Genomic DNA, 11,637 nt, shown 5'->3' on the forward strand with positions numbered 1-11,637 from the left:
GATTCCTTAGGATTGGCATTAATTTTAGAAAACAAATAATGTAATCATCTCTGTTGTTTTAATATGTTGGGTTGAAGAAATTCAACATCTGGACCAACATGTCATGTACGATGTCACGACATCAGGTCTGTGACATCGCACATGTGTAGAAAACTGAATTAATTAATTCAGTATATATTCGGGGATCAGCAAGGATATCTGGTGAATATCCTAACTCCCATGTGGAGGTCTTGAAGACTCAATCAGAAGATATATAGGCTCAAAATATGGAGATATATATGGAAAGATTCTAGGATTGAAGACCTTGTTTGTAGCAGAATTTTTCTGCTGAAGTTGTAACAGCAAAGAACAAGTCTGCTGCGATTTCTGAAGGCCCAAATCCAGTTGGGTGATTAGGTTATAAATAGCTGATTGTAACCTAGTTTTTGTAAGCCTCTTAGAATGAATTTTTAGGGGTGTGTGTAAGGTAAACCTCCCAATCTGTGGGAAGGTTACCATGTGTATCTCAGTGGTAAATCCTAAGAGTGTTTGTTACTCAAAGCCTGTAGGCAAGAGTGATTTTGTTCTTGAATGAAGCTGTGAAGCAAGTTCAAGGTGTGTGAACATTACATTGTATTTGTAGTGATAGGAATGGAAACTGGAGGTTTCTATCTAGGAGTTCCTAGGTATAGATTGCATTGGGTAGGGATTAAGTGAAGAGTTGTAAACGGGTGAGTTTAACTCTGAATTAATACTGCTAATAGTGGATCTTCTTCCTGGCTTGGTAGCCCCCAGATGTAGGTCATGTTGGACTGAACTGGGTTAACAATTTCCTGTGTTTGTTTTCCTTCTGCATGTGTTTATTACTGTCTTAACTCAGCAGGTATTCCAGTCAGCTTATCAAGATGATAACTGACCTGACATATAGCCTTCTGTTTGAATGTCAATCAGAAAGTTGTAACATTCATCAGGGACAGTGCATACTGAATGATAAGTAGGTTAACTTTAGTTCAGTATTTATTTAAGTCTGTTCTTTTCAAGGATAACAGACCTGGCTGAAGGATTATAGTGAAGCTGTCAAACTGGATGTTTTGACAGTTGATACTGAAGGTTGATACTAAAGTAGAGACTAGTTAGTCTTTTACAGTACTGCATACTTAGCACAGTACAGTTCCAGGAACATAGCAGAATCAGCATATGTTCTGGATGTCGAACTGAATGTTGTGACATTCATTCCCAACAGCAGGAGCTAAAGTGTAGGATGATTGGTTTTTCTGGGTCAGTATTTTTCTCAGGCTATTCTTCAGGGATTCAACAGCTTAGAGAAAAACCAGGAAACCAACTACTAACCTACAATTAATGAACCTAACAAGTAACCTAGTTGTTAGCAATCTAATAAGTGGAAATTAGATTAACGTGTTCAACCTTTAATTCAGGAAATACAAGTAAAATACAAACACACTGGAACAATGTAACAGTTGATCAACAGTAAGACATCAGGCTGATAACTGTGGAAGAAAACAACAGAAGTGAGTGTTAGGATTGATTTCTGTTGAATCCTTCTTCCTGATGCACAGCACCAGGTGTTCATACATTCTAGGGTGACATAGAATGAGATGTCGTGACTGTAAGAACAAAAATTGTTCTACAACAGATTCCTTGATTTTGATGATAACAAAGGATGAAACCAAAAATGGCACCCTAACGAAAAGTTTCTAAGTGTGCAGGGTTCTAAAGATAGAAGAAATAAAACTGATGATGTCATCAGATGCACAACAAGATCAGATACAAATTATCAAGTATCAGAAGCATCTAAAAGTGGAATCTCGTTTCAAGAAGCTCTGACTCTGGACAAAACTGCAAAGTATCAGAAGCATCTGAACATGAAGCAAAGTCTAGAAGCTCTGACTCTGAACAAATGCCTTCTGTAAACTCTGAAATTTATCAGCGCTATCTGAACTCTCAAGAAATAACATCAGAAGCCAGATCTCAAGATTCTCCAGATACACGAAGACTCTAATCAGATTTGTTAATCATGATGAAGTAACGTTTAAGCCAAGTTAAAGTTCTGCAAATGGATTTCCTCAATTAGAAAGAGACGTTAATCTCCTCTTCCAAGAGAGAAGATACTACTTGTGGTAAGTAGTCACTTCTAAAAGAAAAAGTCTCCTGCAGAAGCTATTTATGGAATGGCGTAATTACATCTCATTATCCAGCAGATTTAACTCTACTTCAACTCTATTTCAACACTACTTCAACTCCTATATAAATAGAGAAGAAATCAACTTTCAGTAAGTAAGAAATCAACTAGCCAAAACTATACTGAATTATTTCACGCTCAAGAAAATCATCTTTGCTCTCAAAGAATTTCACTAAGCTTTTGCTTATTAAGTGAAAAATCTGTTCTTAAGTTTGTAATACTTGCTTTCTTAGAAGCACTCTAGATTACATATCTTGTATCTTTTATTTGTTTGATTTCCTCAAGTGACTCTTTGTAGTCTGTAGACTTGAGAGGACTAAGAGATTTTCTTCTCTCTTAGGGGTTGTTTGTAATCTTTCAAGATTAGTGGATTAAGTCCTTGTTGAAGGCGAAATCACCTTGGGCGGGTGGACTGGAGTAGCTTTGTGTTATAAGCGAACCAGTATAAAATCATTGTGTGATTTTCATTTTTGAAAAGCGCTTATTTTTCAAACAATTCAAACCCCCCCTTTCTTGTTTTTCTCACCTTCAATTGGTATCAGAGCTCCGGCTCTGTTATTGATTTTCAAATCAAACACTTAACCGTGTAGAGAGATCCAGTGCGAGAAAAACAAATGGCTCACTCAAATGAAAGAGATTCTTACAATGCTAAACCTCCTGTTTTTGATGGAGAAAAATTTGATTACTGGAAAGACAGAATCGAAAGTTTCTTTCTGGGTTATGATGCTGACCTCTGGGACATTGTCACAGATGGATACAAACCTCCAGTCTCAAATGGAGCTGAAGTTCCCAGAAGCAAAATGTCAGAAGATCAGAAACGTGATTTCAAAAATCACCACAAGGCCAGAACAATACTTCTAAATGCTATATCATACAACGAATACGAAAAGATCACCAACAGAGAGACGGCTAAAGATATACTTGACTCTCTGAAGATGACCCATGAAGGAAACTCCCAAGTCAAGGAGACGAAGGCTCTGGCGCTGATCCAGAAATATGAAGCCTTCAAGATGAAAGATGACGAAGCTATAGAAGCTATGTTTTCCAGATTTCAAACTCTTATTGCAGGTCTTAAAGTGCTAGACAAAGGATACACGACTGCAGATCATGTTAAGAAGATTGTCAGAAGTCTGCCAAAGAAATGGAGACCAATGGTTACTGCTCTGAAGTTATCAAAGGATCTGAACAATATCAGCCTTGAAGAACTTGTTAGTTCTCTCAGAAGCCATGAGATAGAACTAGAGGAGGATGAGCCTCAGAAAAGGAACAAGTCAGTGGCGCTGAAGTCCAGACCTGAAAGACGGAAGTCAGACAGAATCAAAGCCCTTCAAGCAGAAACTGCAGACACTGATGACTCTGAATCTGAAGACTCTGATGATGAAGAAGAACTGTCCCTACTAACCAGAAGAGTTAAGCAACTCTGGAAAAGGAGGAACAACAACAACTTCAGAAGATCAAGACCCAGAGGGGATCGATCAGAGTCAACTTCAAAAGGTAAACCTAACAAAGATATTACCTGTTTTGAATGTAAAGAAACAGGTCATTACAGAAATGAATGCCCCAAGCTGAAGAGAGATAACTCTAAGAAAGAAAGCTTCAAGAAAAATACTTTCAGAACAAAGAAGGGATTAATGGCCACCTGGGACAATAGTGAATCCGAATCATCAGAATCTGACTCTGATGAACAGGCCAACGTAGCTCTTATGGCTACCACATCCAGCAGCTCAGATGAAGAATCTGAAGAGGTATTTTCTGAACTTTCTAGATCTGACTTAGAATCATGTTTATCAGAAACTCTTACCTCTCTTCAGAAATTAAAACAAAAAGTTAAAGACATTAAAGGCCTTCTTAAAGCAAAATCTGAAGTATGTAGTAGACTTGAGACAACAATTCTAGCACGAGATGATACTATCAGATCTCTAACGATAGAAAGAGATGGAGCTAAAACAAAAAGCTTAGAATTAGAAGAAACGTTGTCTCAAGCACCACAAACTTCAAATGAAATTATTTATAAATATGAAGAAGCCTTTCAACAATTTCTAAAGAATGGGATAGATAGGAGTATTATGGCATCCATGATTTATGGAGTAAGTCAGAATAATAAAAGGGGAATTGGGTATGATTCTGAGGAAAATAAAACCTCTACCAGTAACCAGCTTAAATCTCCGTTTTCATATCATTACACACACACACAAGAACAAAAATTTAAGAATGCTAGAAGACCCAAAGTTATGAGAAACTCTGGGAAAACTAATCTAAAAGGACCCAAGAGATTCTGGGTACCGAAAGATAAGATTATCTATGTTGCAGATATCCTATGCAGCAAAGTTCAGACACCAGTCATGGTACCTGGACTCTGGATGCTCGCGACATATGACGGGAAGAAAGTCTATGTTCCAAAGCCTGGAACTTAAAGACGCTGGATTTGTAGGCTTCAGAGGAGATCAGAAAGGAAGGATCAGAGGCTCCGGAACTATTGGTAATGGTACTCTTCCCTCTATATCTGATGTTCTTTATGTAGAAGGATTAATGCATAACTTGTTATCCATAAGTCAATTAAGTGATAACGGTTATGATGTAATCTTTAATCAAAAAACGTGTAAAGCCATTAGTCAGAACGATGGCTCTGTCCTTTTCACAGGCAAGAGGAAAAACAACATTTATAAAATAAATCTTTCTGATTTAAAAGATCAAAATGTTAAATGTTTAATGTCAGTTCACGAAGAGCAATGGGTATGGCATAGACGCTTAGGCCACATTAGCATGAGAAAACTCTCTCAGCTAACTAAACTTGAGTTAGTCAGAGGCCTGCCTAAACTGAAGTTTTCTTCAGATGCTCTGTGTGAAGCTTGCCAGAAAGGAAAGTTTTCAAAAACATCTTTTAAAAGGAAAAATGTTGTTTCTACCTCTAAGCCTCTGGAGCTTCTTCACATTGACTTATTTGGTCCTGTGAAAACAGCATCAGTCAATGGAAAGAAGTATGGACTAGTAATCGTTGATGATTACAGTCGCTGGACATGGGTAAAATTCCTAAAGCACAAGAGTGAGTCTCACTCTGTATTCACCAGTTTCTGTTCTAAAGTGCAAAAAGAATTTGACTCTAAAATTGTTAGAGTCAGAAGTGATCATGGTGGAGAATTTGAAAATAAAGATTTTGAAGAATTATTTGATTCTAATGGAATATCCCATGATTTCTCCTGCCCTAGAACTCCACAACAAAATGGAGTTGTAGAGAGGAAGAATAGGACACTCCAAGAAATGGCCAGAACCATGATCAATGAAACAAATGTAGCAAAGCACTTTTGGGCAGAAGCTGTAAATACAGCGTGTTATATTCAGAATAGAATCTCTATTAGACCTATTCTGGAAAAGACTCCCTATGAACTGTGTAAGGGAAGAAAACCCAACATCTCATATTTTCATCCTTTTGGATGCATTTGTTTTATATTAAATACTAAAGAACATCTGAACAAGTTTGATTCCAAAGCACAGAAAGGTATTATGTTAGGATACTCAGAACGCTCTAAAGGCTACAGAGTATACAACACAGAAACCAAAATTGTGGAGGAATCAATTCATGTTAGATTTGATGATAAGCTTGACCCTGAAAAGTCAAAGCTAGTTGAAAAGTTTGCAGATTTAGAGATCACTCTGGTAGAATCTGAGAAAACTCCAGAAGCAACTGTCACTCCAGACTCTGAAGAAATTAAATCTCCAGAAATTCCAAGGAAAGTTAAAAGTCGTATTAACGTATCTGAAGATTTGATTTTGGGAAACAAAGATGAACCTGTTAGAACCAGATCTACCTTCAGAACTTCTGAAGATATTCCTCTGGGACTAGTGTCTCTGATTGAGCCTACGTCCTGTGATGAAGCTCTTCAAGATAACGATTGGGTGGCAGCTATGCAAGAAGAGTTAGATCAATTCTCCAAGAATGATGTCTGGGATCTCGTTCCTAAACCCAGAGGCACTCATGTCATTGGAACCAGATGGGTTTTCAGAAACAAGCTGAACGAAAAAGGAGAAGTTGTCAGAAACAAAGCTCGACTGGTAGCTCAAGGTTATAGTCAACAAGAAGGTATTGATTATAATGAAACTTTTGCTCCAGTCGCGAGGTTAGAATCTATTCGTCTTCTTGTATCTTTTGCTATTAATCATTCTATCAAATTATACCAAATGGATGTCAAGAGTGCATTTCTTAATGGTTATATTTCAGAAGAAGTGTATGTCAATCAACCTCCAGGTTTTGAAAATTCAAACTTTCCAGAACATGTTTTCAAACTTAAGAAATCCTTATATGGACTTAAACAAGCTCCCAGAGCTTGGTATGAACGCTTAAGTAATTTTCTTCTGGAACAAAATTTTATCAGAGGGAAAGTTGATTCTACACTCTTCTGTAAAAACCATAAAAATGATCTCATGATATGCCAGATTTATGTTGATGACATTATTTTTGGTTCTGCTAATATCTCTGTTTGCCAAGAATTTTCCAAGTTAATGCAGGCAGAATTTGAAATGAGTTTAATGCAAGAACTAAAGTTCTTTCTGGGAATTCAAATTAATCAAACTCCAGAAGTCACATACATTCATCAAAGCAAGTACATTAAAGACGTTCTGAAGAAGTTTGATATGTCTGAATGCAACTCTGCAAAAACTCCTATGCACCCAACTTGCATTCTGGAAAAGGAAGAGGTAAGCAACAAGGTTTGTCAGAAGCTCTATCGAGGTATGATAGGCTCTCTTCTCTATCTGACTGCTACTCGTCCTGATATTCTCTTTAGCGTCTGTCTGTGTGCCAGATTCCAATCAGATCCTAGAGAATCTCACTTAACAGCTGTTAAGAGAATTCTTAAGTATCTGAAAGGAACTCCTAACCTGGGCCTGATGTATGAGAAAACATCAGAGTATAGGCTTTCTGGTTATTGTGATGCAGATTATGCAAGAGATAGAATAGAACGAAAAAGTACTTCTGGAAATTGCCAGCTTCTGGGAAACAATTTAATCTCCTGGGCTAGCAAAAGACAGTCAACTATCGCTCTATCAACTGCAGAAGCAGAATATATCTCAGCATCACTGTGCACAACTCAGATGCTCTGGATGAAGCATCAGCTAGAAGATCTTCAGATATTTGAGAGTAACATTCCTATCCTTTGTGATAATACTGCTGCTATTTGTTTGAGTAAGAATCCTATTTTACATTCCAGAGCCAAACACATAGAAATTAAACATCATTTTATTAGAGACTATGTTCAGAAAGGGATAGTAACGCTGAAGTTCATTGATACAGAACATCAATGGGCAAATATCTTTACTAAGCCTCTAGCTGAAGATAGATTTCTTTTCATCTTAGAAAATCTGAACATTAAAAATTGTCCTGAATGAAGTATGGCTCTGAAAAATATAAAATAAGATTCTGATAAAAACAAATATGATTCTGCCTCTGACTCTGATACTTCTACATTGTTAAGAAGATATCTGAGTTAGAAATCTTCAGAACCAATCTCTTGGTATTCCTGAAGATCAGATACATTAAACACGTGGAGCTCTGAGCGTCAAACCTTAGAACTTCTAGACAGCTGTCAAGAAATTCAAAAGGCAGACGTTTGAGTTTTCCTCGAGCAGTGTGCAAACTGTGGGATTAGACATTCATTTATTAGCTGTAATCATTTTTCCCCCAAACGTGCTATTTTGGTTTTTGTGCTAACGCTGGTATGTGTGTCGTTTTGCATGCGTTTTTACTTAGGTATATAAACACTTTTCTCACATTTCACACACTTATCACTCTCACTCACTCTAAAACCCTAAACCCTTCTCTGCAAGTTCTCTGCAAGTTCTTCATCTTCTTCTTCAATCTTCTTCATGGATGCTCAACAACAAGAAGTTTTTAACTTCTCCCAACAGATGGAATCCGCTTCTAATCCCCAAACCTCAAACACTCAAACACCCACTGTTACAGGCGTCACCATAACCCCTGTTTATCAAGAACCCCACATTCTTGACTGAGAAAGCCACATAAACCTTTCAACTCCCTTTGAAGGTTTGGATGTTTTGTGTGAATCCTTGGTTGATTTTGACAACCTAAAAAGAAACGGTGTTGATCTTACTGAAGATCTTCGCAAGCAAGGTTGGGAAAACTACTTCAACAGGCTTTATGGTCCCATTTACCCTCTTCTTGTCAAAGAATTCTGGAGACATGCAGATGCAGATGACCAATTCATTGTCTCTTTTGTTCTAGGGGTAAAAATTGTCATCACTGAAGCGTCAATAGTCTCCTTGCTGAATATGGAGGAAAGTGGAGGAAAAAGGATTTACAACATTCCTCCAAGGTCAAAGCGCATCACTGAAGTCATCAACCCAACAATCTTCAAACCTAATGTTGAAGGAAACCCCTCTAAGAACAAGGAGCTTCACCAGAACCTCCGAGTTTGGCTGAAGATAATTCTGGGAACAATCCATCACCGTCCAGCCTCTAACTCTTCAGATTATATCAATGCAGACCAGAAATGCATTTTGTACTGCATTCAGAAGGGTATCAAGATCAACCTCCCTACACTCCTGTTCAGATATCTGAGGGATTCAGTCAGAGAAACCAGGAATAACATGAAGCCCAGATCCTACATTCCTCTGGGTAGATTGCTCTCTGACATCTTCATTGAGCATGGACTGGTAGATGCTCTGGAAAAGACCAGATGTATGGATGATCTGGCAATTGATGTGGGAAAGCCTCTGAATGCCAAAAACCTCAAAAGCATGGGAATCATCAAAGACATTAGAGTCAAGCCCACTCTGGATGTATCCTGGGAATCTCTAAAAGATCAGAGGAAGATGCCTCATGGCCTGGCCAGATTCTTCAAGAATGAGCCCAGAGACGCTGTTGCCCTCTACCTTCATCGTCTGCTGGAGGAAGGTGTTGATGTCTCTGATTTCAGCATCGATGACTGTCTAGATTCAGAAGAAGATCTAGTCAGATACAAGAGAGGTGTCTCTGAGAAACAGATAGCTGCTGAGGCAAGGAGAGCAAAGAAAGCCAGACTTGGAGAAACTTCTGGAAGCAAAACTTCAGCACCTCTGAATGTCTCTTCTGGTAAGTCTATTCCTCCTGTCTCCTCTGAATTTAAAATGACTTCCTCTAACCCTCTCTCTTCACAACCAATATATACCACCTCTGAAATACCACCCTCAATCACCAGAACCTCCCAACCTACACCAGTTCTAAACATAGCTAGAACCTTCATTCCTCCCTCTCAACCTATACAAACCCACCAAAGCATTTCTTCTTCTTCATCCTCTGAATATGAATCACCTCCTTACCTTTCCCCTTCTTCTGACCAAGAGTCCTCTGACCAAGAACACTCTGACCCAAACTCCCCAACCATAGCAACACTCTATGCCCATAGACTTGCTTCACAACGAACACAAACCACAGAACCTGAAATAACTTCACCACTACAACAAACAACCACCATACCCTCTGTAATTCAACCATCTGCTCCTTTCACCTCTAATATCATTCCACCAATCCTTCCCGCTGTCCCAGAACCAGAATCCGAACCTTTAGATTTAAACCCACTTTATGCTTCATCCCCCAGTCTTCAACCAGAAGCAAATTCTGAACCCCAACCTGAGTCAGAATCTGAACCTCAAACTCTAAATCTCAGCCCTCAAAACTCTCCACCTCATACCTCTGAACCAGAACCTGAACCTGAGCTTTCTAAACCTACCCTTAAGGAAGCCATCTTTATGATTGCAGAGGCTTCAGCTCAAAAGATAGATTCTCTAGTCACAAACTCTGAAATCAGTGATGATCCTGCATCTGTAAGGACACACTGGAACAGAGTCATTGGCTGGATGACATCTGAGTCTTTTAGGCTGAAGAGTGTCTCTGAACAAGTCAGAAATGGCTACATCAGAGATGCTGAGGCAAGACTCCAGGAGAGACTTGCCAGAGAAGCTGAAGCCAGAAGGCTAGAAGAGGAGAGGTTGGCTAAGGAAGCTGCAGAAGAAGCAAAGAGACTAGAGGAAGAAAGACTGGCAAAAGAAGCAGAAATCCTAAGGCAACAAGAAGCTGAAGCTAAGGCTCTGGCAGATGCAGAAGCTCAAGCTGCTGCAGAAGCTGAAGCTCAGCAGGCTCTGACTCAGGGGGAGTCTTCAACTGCTGTTCCCATGATTCTTCAGACTTTGAAGGACCTTAAGGAAGATCAGAATATCCTCCGAGACAGAATGGACAAGCAAGATACGGTCAATGAGAATATCCAAAAGATGCTTGCCATGATCTTGCAGAAATTGCCTCAGAACCCTTAGGCACTTAGGATTTTATGTTTTGTTTGCCTTTTGTTGTTTTTGCTTCTGTCTTCTTTTTGGATCTAATGTTTTGCTCTTGATCTTTTTGAATCTGATGTTTTATGTTTCTCTTTTAATGAAGTGTTTTTTCTCTTTAATTCAATTTTTTTATTACTTTGTCTTTTTGATTCTGACAAAAAGGGGGAGAAATCATTAAATAGCTCTGATGAAAATTGTCTAAAAACCTTAAGCACTCTGCAACAATTGTAGAAATAGCTCTGATAAAAACAGCTCTGATTAAATAACTCTAACATTAAATTTAAGAATTTGCAGAAAGTTTCAGAAATCTCATTACTTGAAAAGCTCTGGTAAGAACTTCTGAACTCCCTAGCACTAACTCAGGGGGAGCTTCTGTCTATCTGATCTTATTTTATTCATGTTTCATCTGCTATTTTAAGTTGTTTTGTCATCATCAAAAAGGGGGAGATTGTAAGAACAAAAATTGTTCTACAACAGATTCCTTGATTTTGATGATAACAAAGGATGAAACCAAAAATGGCACCCTAACGAAAAGTTTCTAAGTGTGCAGGGTTCTAAAGATAGAAGAAATAAAACTGATGATGTCATCAGATGCACAACAAGATCAGATACAAATTATCAAGTATCAGAAGCATCTAAAAGTGGAATCTCGTTTCAAGAAGCTCTGACTCTGGACAAAACTGCAAAGTATCAGAAGCATCTGAACATGAAGCAAAGTCTAGAAGCTCTGACTCTGAACAAATGCCTTCTGTAAACTCTGAAATTTATCAGCGCTATCTGAACTCTCAAGAAATAACATCAGAAGCCAGATCTCAAGATTCTCCAGATACACGAAGACTCTAATCAGATTTGTTAATCATGATGAAGTAACGTTTAAGCCAAGTTAAAGTTCTGCAAATGGATTTCCTCAATTAGAAAGAGACGTTAATCTCCTCTTCCAAGAGAGAAGATACTACTTGTGGTAAGTAGTCACTTCTAAAAGAAAAAGTCTCCTGCAGAAGCTATTTATGGAATGGCGTAATTACATCTCATTATCCAGCAGATTTAACTCTACTTCAACTCTATTTCAACACTACTTCAACTCCTATATAAATAGAGAAGAAATCAACTTTCAGTAAGTAAGAAATCAACTAGCCAAA

This window comes from Lathyrus oleraceus, chromosome 4 (assembly GCF_024323335.1).
Source record: "Lathyrus oleraceus cultivar Zhongwan6 chromosome 4, CAAS_Psat_ZW6_1.0, whole genome shotgun sequence".
NCBI classification, from domain to species: domain Eukaryota; kingdom Viridiplantae; phylum Streptophyta; class Magnoliopsida; order Fabales; family Fabaceae; genus Lathyrus; species Lathyrus oleraceus.